This window comes from Suricata suricatta, chromosome 8 (assembly GCF_006229205.1).
Source record: "Suricata suricatta isolate VVHF042 chromosome 8, meerkat_22Aug2017_6uvM2_HiC, whole genome shotgun sequence".
Lineage (NCBI taxonomy): Eukaryota > Metazoa > Chordata > Mammalia > Carnivora > Herpestidae > Suricata > Suricata suricatta.
The window spans coordinates 82,322,426-82,335,274 of record NC_043707.1 but is presented as its reverse complement, the minus strand read 5'-3'; the positions used below and the strand labels follow the sequence as shown (position 1 = coordinate 82,335,274).

At 37.0% G+C, this 12,849-nt stretch overlaps 1 pseudogene; it reads left to right on the top strand.

Annotated features, from left to right (window-relative positions):
* The first annotated feature begins 9,220 nt into the window (after positions 1-9,220).
* LOC115297497 lies at positions 9,221-10,429 on the top strand (annotated as a pseudogene).
* The last annotated feature ends 2,420 nt before the right edge of the window (positions 10,430-12,849 follow it).

Genomic DNA, 12,849 nt, shown 5'->3' with positions numbered 1-12,849 from the left:
TATCTGTGGCACCTTAGGCATTTTGACCCTCTTCTGATGCACGTTCTGAAAAGATATTCTTGACCCTCACAAAAGAATATAGAAATACTCACTACTATCATTTTGTTTTCAACTTTTAAGGTTTTAGCAAAAAAATGAAAAAAGAATTAATTTTAATGACCTAATACAATATAAGTTTCTCAATCAATAGTTATTTTAAGTACCTCTTATTATATCTATTCCATCTTTGGAGCTCCTCCTATTTGCAGTTTCTTTTTTTTTTTTTTTAATGCTTATTTATTTTTGTGAAATAGAGACAGAGTATGAGTCGGGGAAGGGCATGTTATGCCCAGATCGCAATATCGTCCCCCAAAATCAGAGACCACCAGGGAGACTGAGTCACGCATGCAAAAGCAATAGGCATTTATTACGGGCTTAAGTTCTCTGGCCTTGAGCTCGGGCTCACAGACTTCACTAGTGCAGTGGATCCGCGCTGAGAGCCCCAAACAAGGGCTGAGCAGGGTTTTATGGGGTTTGGGAAGGGGGAGTGACAGGAAATTGTGTCATAGGTACAGTGATCCAATCATTATCATATAACAGCATTGGCAGTAACTTTAACTATACACATTGTTTAGAGCGTTCATTACTTTGGGCAGGACCCAATCACAATATTTAGAGTACCTTTAAAATCAACCAATTACAGGGCGAGCCTAGGGTCTCTTTTGGCGACTATCGGGTTAACTTTAACATTAGGTAACAGGGTCCTATCTAAAGTTTCCATATGCAGGCCTCACCCTTAGGAATGTGGAGAGTGGTAGCTGGCCTTCCCTGATTGGGTGTTGTGAAGGTGGTCTCTCTTGCTCTAGGCAATGTGTAACTGCCTGTTAGTTTCAAGGAAACTGAAACTTAGGCCTTTAAGGTCAGAGGGGAAACTTAAAGCCTGTCATGGAGTCTGTTTGGTTTAGACTTGTGTCCTTACAGGCTGAGAGAGAGGGAGAAACAGAATCTGAAGCAGGCTCCAGGCTCTGAGCTGACATCACGGAGCCCTACACAGGGCTTGAACTCAAAGATTGTGAGATCATGACCTGAGCCAAGTTGGATGTTTAACCAACTGAGCCAGCATGATGCCCGTTCTATTTGTAGTTTCTTAAAAATAAAACGATCTAAAATAATATTGATCTAAATTGATCAATATGCCAAAGGGACATATCTTGGAGTGCCAAAATTTGCTCCCCTACATCCCTTATCTGGCCTTCCATGTATTTTTTGGAGGATTTTGCTAAATTGACTTTCACTAAAAAATATATAGATAAAATTTGAGGTTGGTGATATTTAAAAATCTGAAGAAATTATTTGACAACATGAAACTGGGTTAAAGGTAAAGTGTATCTATTGGGAAAACAGAAGAAAAGCTGTATTTTAAGGTTTCTTACTTGAGAATCATCCTTCTATCTTCCATTTTTTGGTGAAGAGGATGCCCTCGGGGACAAGAGATCCTTGTTAAGAATCTAGAGTAGGGCCAGGTTCTTAATCTTAATAATCTCTTAAAACATAAATCTTTAATATTTTTGCCCTTTCTTAACTGTGGCCCTTCTGTAGCCTAGTCTTAATACTTCTTACTTAGAGAAGCATTAAGATTGTTATAAAAGAAATAAAAAAAATTTTTTTCAGCTTCCAAATAAAGCTATGGGAAACCAATAGGGATGGCCAGGTAGGAAGTCAAGAATGGAGTTCCTGTCATAGCAGTTAGATTGGGAATGAAACTAACTTTCACATCCAAATATTGTAAATTTTAAAGACTTCATACCCCTGTTGTATTTAGTCAAAGCTTTGTCCTTGCTCTTATCTGGGAGATCAACCATCAACATCTGTCTGGTATCATCCAGGAGAGATAACACACAGTGCGCCAAGATTTACTGTGGGCCAACTGATAAACTGAGCCCCAAGAAAATGCTGCCAAGAATGGTCCAAAACACCCCCTGGGACTCCGGGAAAATTGAGAACCACAGGCAAGTCCAGATGAGACTGAGAAAGCCCCTGTGTCCTTGGGTGAGACCATTCAGTGGTATTTTCACTTGCCATCATTTTTACCCCCAACCATAATATATTTTTACTATTGTGATATTCAGGGTAACACAGTAGTCCAAATACTGAGTTTGATTTACCTTTTGGACACTAGTCCAAAGATAAAACTGCATCGTTCAAGTCTTCACTCAAAAGCCCTCCTCAATGCCAAATAACTCATTTGAATATGCTTTCCATTTTGAAGCCAAATATTTTATTATATGTCATACTGACAGTGCTTTTAAATGTTTCTGATTATTTTTAAGGTAATTCTCATTAGACACAAATCCAATTTTGCTTTACTCTGATATTTCAGCATTAAAGATACAGTCTATTAGTTACTGTGTTGTTTTCTGGGAATAGTTTATTTTCAATTTTAAAGAATTTCCATTAGTCCCCTTTTATTAAAAGAGGTTTTATTTTCCCTGGATAAATTTGGTTTTATTTATTTATACATGAAATTGCTAATATAATAAAAGCAATTTCAAATAGCTTCTTTTATGTCCTTAAAGAATATAGAAACTTGAGTTTAATACAAAGAGTTAAAAATGAGTGCTTTCAGCAAGTCTGAAGTCAGCATCAAAGTCTGTGACAATTTGCCAATAGATTGGCATAAGCATCACTTTAAAAATAAAAAGTAAGCTTTAAAACACACTTCATATCCATTTTTAATACCAGAATTGAAAATAATATTATACATTTTAATATTTATATTTTAGGAAATGTAGGAAATTCCCTAAACTCTTTCTTATTCTAAAAATTAACTAACTGCCATTCTTACCCATTATTAACTAACAGTCCAAAGGATTTAACACATGACTGTATCTCATTTTTCAAGATTGGATCTATTTTGTTTTGTTATTATGGTCTTCAAGTGATTCCTCAAGTTAAGCTAATTGCCATTGTTAATGAAACATATTTTTCTCTGGGTATTATTCCTCTTATGTAAACTTTACTTTTATATAACTAATATATTTTTGTAGAAAATATGATACAACAAAGAGAAAAATATAAATCATTGATAACACTAACACCAGATAAAAACTACTATTAATTAATATTATATATTCCATACATTTATAGTATAAATATATTCCATTTATATCTATAAGTGTGTATGTATATGTATTTTAATATACATCAATACATATGCGGAAAAATGGTAAAGTGAGATTAAAGTATACCTGCTGTTATTTTTTTCCTTTTAAAAACTTCATTTGGGGGGAACCTGGGTGGTTCAGTCAGTTAAGCCTCCAACTCTTGATGTCCACTCAGGCCATAATCTCATGGTTCAGGAGCCTGCTTGGGATTCTCTCTCTCCCTCTCTCTGTCTCTCCCTCGTTCATGATCTCTCTCTCCTCTCTCTCTCTCTCTCCGTGTTATGTACATACTCTCAAAATAAATAAACTTAACCAAAAAAACCCACTTCATTTCTGTAACCTCCAATGAGAGAATTAAGCAAATGTATGGCTTACAATATGTATTAAAGTCCTAAAAATTTAATCCATTTATCCAACTACTATTATACAACAACAGAACATTGTGCTTTATTTAAACATTTTCATCCAATATAAATGAATAGCAACAATAAATAGTTTCTAAAATACAAAGATATTAATCAAATATTTTGAGATATTTAATTTTCACAATTGGAAAACCACCTCCAAATTGTTGATTTTTACCAAACTTTCAATTCTTTCAAGTTTTCTTCTATATCTAGTAACAACCCTCCAAAGTAACTTTTCCGATTTTTCTCTCGCACTAGACTAGATGTCACAGAAAAACCTGACTGCATAGATTCCATTGGGACTCTATGTTGCCTTTTAGCTGGACTTTTTCTCAGGATCTCAAGAAGGTTTGTATGCTGAAGCCCAATGATCCTGAAGGTCTCACTACTTGTAGCAGACCTTGGAGGGACTGGTGCTCTCTCTGGACCAATCACTATCAAGGGCACAAAGAAGTTTAGTGAAATGCTCAGATATGCATGCCCTTATATGAAAAGTAACAAAGACTATGGATGACTTAACAAAATCATGAACGTCCTGGTTCGAGAGCTTGAAGGAACTCAATAATACATGCTGCATAACCAAAAGATTTTCCTTTGTAGGTTGATGGTTTAGAATTCACTGGACTGGTTATCCTCAGGATTCCATTCCTGGCTCTAATATAATATTTAATGTTAATGTTTCTCTTTTTAAGTTGAGACATCTTCTTCAGGCATCCTCTTCTAGGATGTCGGAACTCTGAAACACCTTCTGGGATGTCACCGCCTGTTACCAAATGGTTTAACTCGTTTTAGAGGAACAACTCCAACAAGAGTCCTTTCAGACACCTTTTTTAGACTCTGTTTTGATGCACTCAGCAGGTTTCTGATCACCTTTGAATTGATCAGCAGCAAATGATATTTACCTTGAATAAATGAGGAGACTCACAAGTTGAAGTTTAGGGGAGCCCCACACTCCAAGAAAGCACGACTACTGAGAATTCTCCCACCATCCTATATGCACACTCTTTTGTGTTCTAGGAACGCCAGCAGACTCATCCGCTAACCACCTAACTGAAAGGAATGCCCTGTCCTGAAATAGTCCCGGTTAGTCTCCACCTCCATCTCCTTGCTCAATAACTCAGATAAAACCTTTTCCCACCTTTCTTCAAGATTCCTTTGTTTATGTGACTTTATAAAACCTCCGCCCCCTTTCCTTTTTATGAAAGGTTCTCTTCCTTATCAATGAATGTTATCCTCATTGTGGCAACCTGAATAAAATCATCTCCTAATTATCTATTGCACTGTGTATCATTTATGGTCAGAAGGCCAAAGTCGATACCTAGTTCTATAAGCTATTAACATAATCCTGAGGCTAGGCAAACCATGAGAGACTCTTAAATAAAGAATAAACTGAAAGTTGCTGGAGGGCATGTTGGGTGGGAGGGATGGGTTAAGTGGGTGTTGGGCATTAAAGAGGGCACTAATTGGAATGAGCCCTGGTTGTTATATGTAAGTAATGAATCACTAAATTCTACTCCTAAGTCATTATTTCACTTGTGTTAGCTAACTTGGATTTAAATTTAAAGTAAAAAGAATACTAATAAATAAATAAACAACAATAAAAAAATATAATCCAGAGGTTACATCAGGTACCAGATGTAAAAATGTCACCTCAGATGAACTGCTTTGTTCTAGCACTCACTGGTCATGTAATCCTATGATGAACACGTCATCTTCTTCAAGTCTAACATTTGATAAAAATCGCAAAGGAATGTCCATTTGTCCAATGTAACTAGCCAATTATCAATCCTTTTCAGCAGTTTAGTCCTTAATGCTAATAGTTGCCATTTATTAAATATACACTAAACTTTAAATATACACTGAATTCCAAATCTTTTTAGAGTATTTTCTGTTTTATCTTCACATTGCAAAAAATAGACATGAATTTTATATAAAATTGAAAGAATTAAGGATATTTTTTCTGTTCCCACCTTTTTCAAAACCTGACATGAACACATTCCCTCTTATAAGGTCTTGTTTATAACAAAGGCAAAATTAATAAGAAGACAATAGGTGCTAAGACTCAAGGTAGGGGAAGAAACCAAGTCACTTTTGGTTTAATAACCAAAGAGTTTTTAGTATGATAGTGAATAGGCAACTTGAAAGGACTAAAAGTCAAACTATCTTGGAAATGAGCTAGCCACAGAAACTAAAAGCAGAAGAGAGGAATGAAAAGAAAGAATGAGAGGAAGCTAAGTGCATTGAGATGCTTTGTGGGTAACAAAGGTGGCACTGATTTTCGAGACTGAGGCACTCAAGAAGAGTTGAGATTAAAAACGTGAATAAAATAGAAAAGCCATTTCATAAGTCTGAGTTCCCTAAACACCCCTTATGAATGGAAAGATGTACCCCAAACCAAAGAAAGACTATGCTGTTTCTTCTAGATTCCTGTCCTTTGCCAACAAACAATGAGTATTTAATAGTAAATAGTATCATTACTTCCACTAGTAAGAATACTAGTAGGAAATTTCCGTCCATTTCTGCCTTCCTCTAAAACTTCATTCACTCATTCATTCATTTTTCTTCCTTTTTTCCTTTTCTCTCTCTTCTCTCACTCCTCTCATACATATGCTCTCTTCTTTCTTCATTTTTACTATTGTTTTTCTCTTTACCATTGGGTACTCCATCTTTTGTCTCAAGAAGTCAGCAGTTACTAAGTAACCTGGTTTTAATAAAGAATAAGTGAGTCCAGAGTTCACACAAGCAAAACCAGCAGAATAAATCTATTAGTTCCCTTATGAAAAGTGCCCTGCAGTCCTTGAGATGCACATTTCACAGAGCAGTTTTCTGCACAAAGCTTGTGATGTGTCAGCGTAGGGTTATTTATTTACAATTGTATTTCCTTGCTAAGGTGAAAGGTAAGCAAGGGATGAAAGCAATTATCACAGTTTTTTTTCACTAGGGCTGTCAAGGTAAAGTGCCCCTGTGACACAGCCTGACACTTTTAATGAATTCCCAGGGTTATGCGACAATGCTACTAACACCCACATCTGTCACTCAGAGGTAGGGAGTTTCCTTCTGCTCTTGAGCTTGGATGCTAACACTCTTTGTCCTGGTTAATGAGGATCTGACTTTATATTCTGGAATAGGGCACTTTAATAATGTGTCTCCACAGATCACATTGAACAAACTCGTAAAGTGTGATTCAGTCAGAGCCGCTTCCAAATACAATGCTTAATAATACTTCAGAGGAACATGCTCAGAGGCCATTTTGTTTGTAGATGTAGTGGCATATTTTGAGAACTGGAAAGGCCCACAGTTTAATTTACCACTTTCTCTTTACAACTGCAGGGCTTTGCCATAAAGTCCATTTCTATTTGTGTGCCTGTTCACCTCTTTACTGACAGGGATTTCTGAAAAATTGTTTTGTTGAACTCTGGCAGAAATGCATGACTGCCTAGCACTATTTCACAATCTGTACTGGGAGATGAAAGGAGATAGCCTCTAGGAGTCATAGGCTCTTGACTGCCTACTCAAATCTGATTTTTTTTTAAAAACTTTTAATGTTTTATTTATTTTTGAGAGAGAGTGTGTGAGCAGAGGAAGATCAGAGAGAGAGGGAGACACAGAATTGTAAGGCAGGCTCTGAGCTAGTTGTCAGCACAGAGCTCAATGTGGGGCTCGAACCCACGAACCGTGAGATCATGACCTGAGCCAAACCAGATGCTTAACCAACTGAGCCACCCAGGTGCCCCCAAATCACATTTTTAAAGAGTCTCCACACTACCTATTTTGTTATAAGAGATCAAAAAAAGTGATGGGCAGGATACAAGGTATGAGCCAACACAGGAAAACAGGATTTTCAGGGACTATGCACAAATTATGAGCGCTGGACATGGGCTCCAGCATGAGTTATAAGAGAGCTTCAACATCTTAAGAGGCACATAGTATGAGGAAGGGAACTGCCCTCAAGCTGGTCTCTAGAGGGTAACTAGAAGCCTAAGGTACTGGGTGTGGTCATATAAGAGGTGGTAAATGCAGTCTTAGTTTGGAAAAGTCTGATTCTGAGCTAGGTCAGGAAAGTCCCAGTAGTGAGTAATATTAACACAGATGTGCAGCCCTGGCCAGATTGTAAATTCTCAATCCATTCAGGGCAGAACATCAGCTAAGAGCTGGAAGGATCACAGCAGGTAGGATGCAGCTGGAGAAAGCTATGGAAAGTGTATAAGAAAGTGGACAGAGGGCAAGAAAGGGACGTCAGTACCAGAGGAAAACTTCAATACTCCATTCCAGAACCAAGTTAGAACCCCATGATGATCCCTTAATAAAGAAGAGGAATGAGACAGGAAAGGGCAAGAGAGATTTGGTAAAGTGGGTTAAATTTTTAAAAAATGTTCATTAAGCAAATTGATCAGTAAGCAAACAGGTGTGAGGTTAAATGACTTTGGCAAAGTGGATTTTTCCGGGTGCAGAGAGAGAAAAAGGGCAAGCATAGGTGTCTGGAATCAAACCAGATCAAAGGCAGAAAAATGAGTTCCATGTCCCACAGATTGAGGTGTCCATGATCGTAGTAGGTAGCTTACTATGATCAACATTGGTCAGAAACTCAGTGAAGCTCAACATACATGTGGAGAGTATTAGTAACACCAGAAGAGAGTGGCTTAAAGAAGGCAGGGACTGACTCACAAATGAGGTTATCATATGATGCTCATAAACAATCTCTAGTAAATCAGGTAACCTAAAATAAGCATTGTAAAGAAAAGGGTCTGCTGCCACTATTTTGAGGCCAACAAGGACACAGTACCTAACATTCCCTGGTACACACACACACACACACACACACACACACACTTCCAATGCTTACACTATGTTTATTACCTTTATTTTACACAAGAGAAAATCAATGTTCAGAACATCTTTCTAAAAATTCCATAGCAGACCATGATTTAACATCAGGTACTCTAATTTCTGGAAGGCAACCTTAAAATAAACCAATTAATAAGGAAATAGGAAAGATAACATTAAGGGCACACATTCAACATAGTGAAAGATGCTACAATTTTGGTTTCCATGATAATTCAAGTTTCCTCATCCCCCAAGTTGCTGGCTTATATAACTAGAATGTTCTGTAGACCCCACCACTTTGTGAGTCATGATTAAAAACTCTTTCCTCCAAGGAGTACTTAGGAATGATAGCTTTGATGAATAAAGGTAGAAAAAAACTTGCCTATATTAGGCAATGCAAGATTTGTATATCATCAAAATGGTAATAATTTGTACTTTCTAGGTGGTGAAGCATGAGTGTATAATACTTGTATAGATAGAACTATTCCCTCATCCTTCTTCCACCAACACCATGATAAGAATTTGAGTGTGACAGTGGAATTTTGTCATTGAAAGTCTCTAGCCTTGGAACAGACAATCCTGAGCTTATATCCTGGGTGTATAACTTACTACTGGGAACATCACTTGTACTCTCAAACTCTTAATTTCCTCCTATTTGTAAAACGTGCAATTTAACCTAACTTAAATTTTTGTGGGAGGATTAAATGAAACATTATAAAGGAAAACAAGGCTGGAGCTATGGGCGCTTTTTCTGCCCACAGTGTCTCAGACTCATTCTTAGGGAACTGAGAACTTAACCTTCCAAAATGTAGAAAAAGACCATCTTACGCCCCATCTCCCACCCCAGATCCTGCAACAGAAATGCCCAGCACACCAGGGTTTGTGGGATACAATCCGTACAGTACAATCATCTAGCCTACAACAACTATAGGCTGGGAGGGAACCCGGGCACCAACAGCTGGGTCACAGTATCCTCTGGTAATACAATTCCAAAACCCCCAAAGCCACCAGATAAGCCACTGATGCCCTACATGTGGTACAACAGAAAGGTCTAGGACCAAGTAAAAGCTTCCAACTCTGACCTAAAGTTGTGGGAGACTGGCAAGATTATTGGTGGCATGTGGTGAGATCTTATTGATGAAGAAAAACAAGAATATTTAAATAATATGAAGCAGAAAAGATAGAGTACAGTAAATCTATGAACGCCTATCATAATTCCCCTGCATAACTTGCTTACATAAATGCAAAAAGTCATGCAGAAGCTGTGTTAGAGGAAGAAAGTCTACAGAGACAATCTCGCATGGAAAAGGAGAACCTTACATGAGCATTCAGCCTGCTGAAGATCCAGATGATTATGATGATGGCTTTTCAGTGAAGCGTACAACCACCGCCCGTTTCCAGAGAAACCACCGCCTCATCAGTGAAATCCTTAGTGAGAGTGTGGTGCCAAAAGTTCAGTCAGTTGTCACAACAGCTAGAATGCAGGTCCTCAAACAAAAGGTCCGTTCTTTAATTGTTCATCAGTGAAAACTAGAAGCTGAACTTCTTCAAATAGAGGAGGGACACCAGGAGAAGAAGAGGAAATTCCTGAAAAGCCATCATTTAACAGATTCATTTAACAATGAACTTAAAAGTTCGTGCGGTTTGAAAGTGAAAGTGGACATGGAAAAAATTGCTGCTGGAATTGTACAGGTGGAGGAATAGGCTTGCAAAAGGCAGGAGGAAAGAGAGAAAGAGGCAGAGGAGCAAGCCAAATGCAGTCAGAGTGGCATGGTTCCTGAGGAAGAGCAAGCTGCCAGTAAGGCCGAGAACAAGAAGGACGATGAGAGTGTCCCAGTGGAGACAGAGGAGAGACACATTGAAGAAGTGACAGAGAGCCACCAGAATGGTGAAGAAGGTACATCTACCCCTGAGGACAAGGAGAGCGGGCAAGACAGGGTGGACAGTATGGCTGAGGAGGGGACCAGCGATAGTAACACTGGCTCAGAGAGCAACAGTGTGACCCTGGAGGAACCGCCAACAGACCCCACGCAAGAAGACGAGAAGAAAGAATGAGTGTTGACTTGTTTTATGTGTTCTAAATACTTTTTTAAATGAAAATATGTTTTTTGAGTTTTTAACAAAAGGGTCTGGTGTTATCTCTAGTAGGTAGTAAGTAGGACAGCGTTAAATAAACGTGAGTTCCTTTACCTTGCCTGTCTCCCTTCTATGAAAATTACATGAGTTTTTAGCAGTCTGTACAAAGCTGGGAAGTTCTAAGAGACATGAAGCTTGGTACAGACTTCTAGGTTAGGAATCCTTTCAACAGGGTCATTACTTGTGAATGTATTCTCCCACTCAGGACTACCCTACATGGTTGCAGTTTATGCCCTGCAGACATCACATCTGAAAGAGAATCACTGATCTGAAAAATCTCATCCATTTATTTGTTTATGACAATTTACTGGCAGACTTAATGTCAGTGTCTTGTTCCAGCAAAATATATCACAACAATTTTCCAACAGATGGAAGTAAAATGTCTTTAGAAATAGATGTTTTGGGAGTGCCTTGGGTGGCTTAGTCAGTTAAGCATTGGACTCTTGATTTCATCACGACTCAAGTCATGATCTCACAGTTTGAGTTTGAGATTCACATCAGGCTCTGTGCTGTCAGAGCAGAGCCTATTTGAGATTCCCTCTCTCCTTCTCTTTGCCCCTCCCCTAGTCTCTCTCTCTCAAAATAAATAAATGAACCTACAAAAAAAAAAAGAAAGAAAAGAAAAGAAATGGGTGTTTCAGTTGTCCAAAGTTCTTTTTGTGCTAGCAGAAACCTTGAATCCTGGTTTGCCTGAACGTTTACATTTTCTTTTTCATACAGGCTAAAATTCCATCAAGTAGATTCATTTAATATATATATTCTTAAATCCATATGTATTGAAAAGTATTAACTCTATGTCATCCACACCTGCTGTATTTAGGCTTTGTGTTTACTACCCTGGGATACCTTTGGGGAGATATATCTCTAAATCTCTCTGGAGGGATATATTATCTCTAGTTTCTAGGCTGCTTGCTATTCAAACAGATCAGAAGGCCCAGACTATGAAGAAATATGAGAAAACCATGGAGAATTGTCTTTCAACACATCTACTTGAAGTCATGCAGGATAGTAATGCTATTACAGGAGAGTAAAGAATTGGGACCAATAATTCAATATTGTGCACTCTGCCTAATATTTCTGTTAAGTTTAAATCAATATGATTAAGCCATAATATAAAAATGTATGAGAGATTCTAGGCCATGATAACATCAGAGCACAAGTGTAAAATGTGTTTTAACTTACCAATTGTCAGTCATTAATATAACTTACCTGTAACTATTCATTAAGAACTATAGTGTTATTTTAAAGTTATTTTAATGACTCATTATAGATGTATATAGCAGAATTAAGGGAAACCATTAAAATACTGTTTAAAGAATTAAAATGGATATACTAAGAGAAAAAAGAAGATAGAATTCTATTAAAATGCACAATTAAAGCCACAGTAGGCAAAAAAAATAATAATAATGGAATACCAAAAAAAGAAAGAAAAGAAAAGAAAAGAAAAGAAAAGAAAAGAAAAGAAAAGAAAGAAAAAAGGTAGCAAAAATTGTTATAAATAAGATCCATATTATATCAACTATATGAATAATAAATTTAAATGCGAATTTTTGAAATACATTAATAAAAGCAGAGACTATCAAAATGGGTTGAAAGAAGCACAACCCAACTATATGTTGTCTATAAAAAATTCACTTTACATACATTGATAAAAGACTTGTATCCAAACTATGCAAAGTACTCTTAACATTCAACAATGAGAAAATAAACAATACAACACAAAATGGACAAGAGATAAGAATCAAAGAAGATATGTGATGACAAATAAGATATAAAAAGATGCTCAACCTCATATGTCATTAGAAAATTGCAAACAAAACAATTAGTTCATGCTACACAGTCATTAGAATGGTCAAAATCCAGAATACTGACAATAGCAAATGCTGATAAAGATATGGAGACACAGGAATTTTAATTTACTGCTGGTGAGAATGCAAAATGCCCCAGCCACTTTGAAAGACAGTTTGGAAGTGTCTTACAAAGCTAAACATACATTTACCATATGATATACCAACAGTGCTCATAAGTACATATCCAAATAAGGTAAAATTTATGACCAAGTGAAAACCTGCACATGAATATTTATATGAACTTTATTCATAATTTCCAAAACCTGAAAGCAAACAACATGTCCTTTACTAGGTGAATGCATAAACAAATTGTGGTACAGCCATGAAATGGAACACTTTTGAGTGATTTAAAAAAAATGAGATATCAAAATACAAAATGACATGTAGGAACATTAAATCCCTATTACTAAGTGAAAGAAGCCAGTCTGAAAAGATGATATACTATATAATTCTAGCTACTTGACATTTTGAAAAAGGAAAAACTGTAGA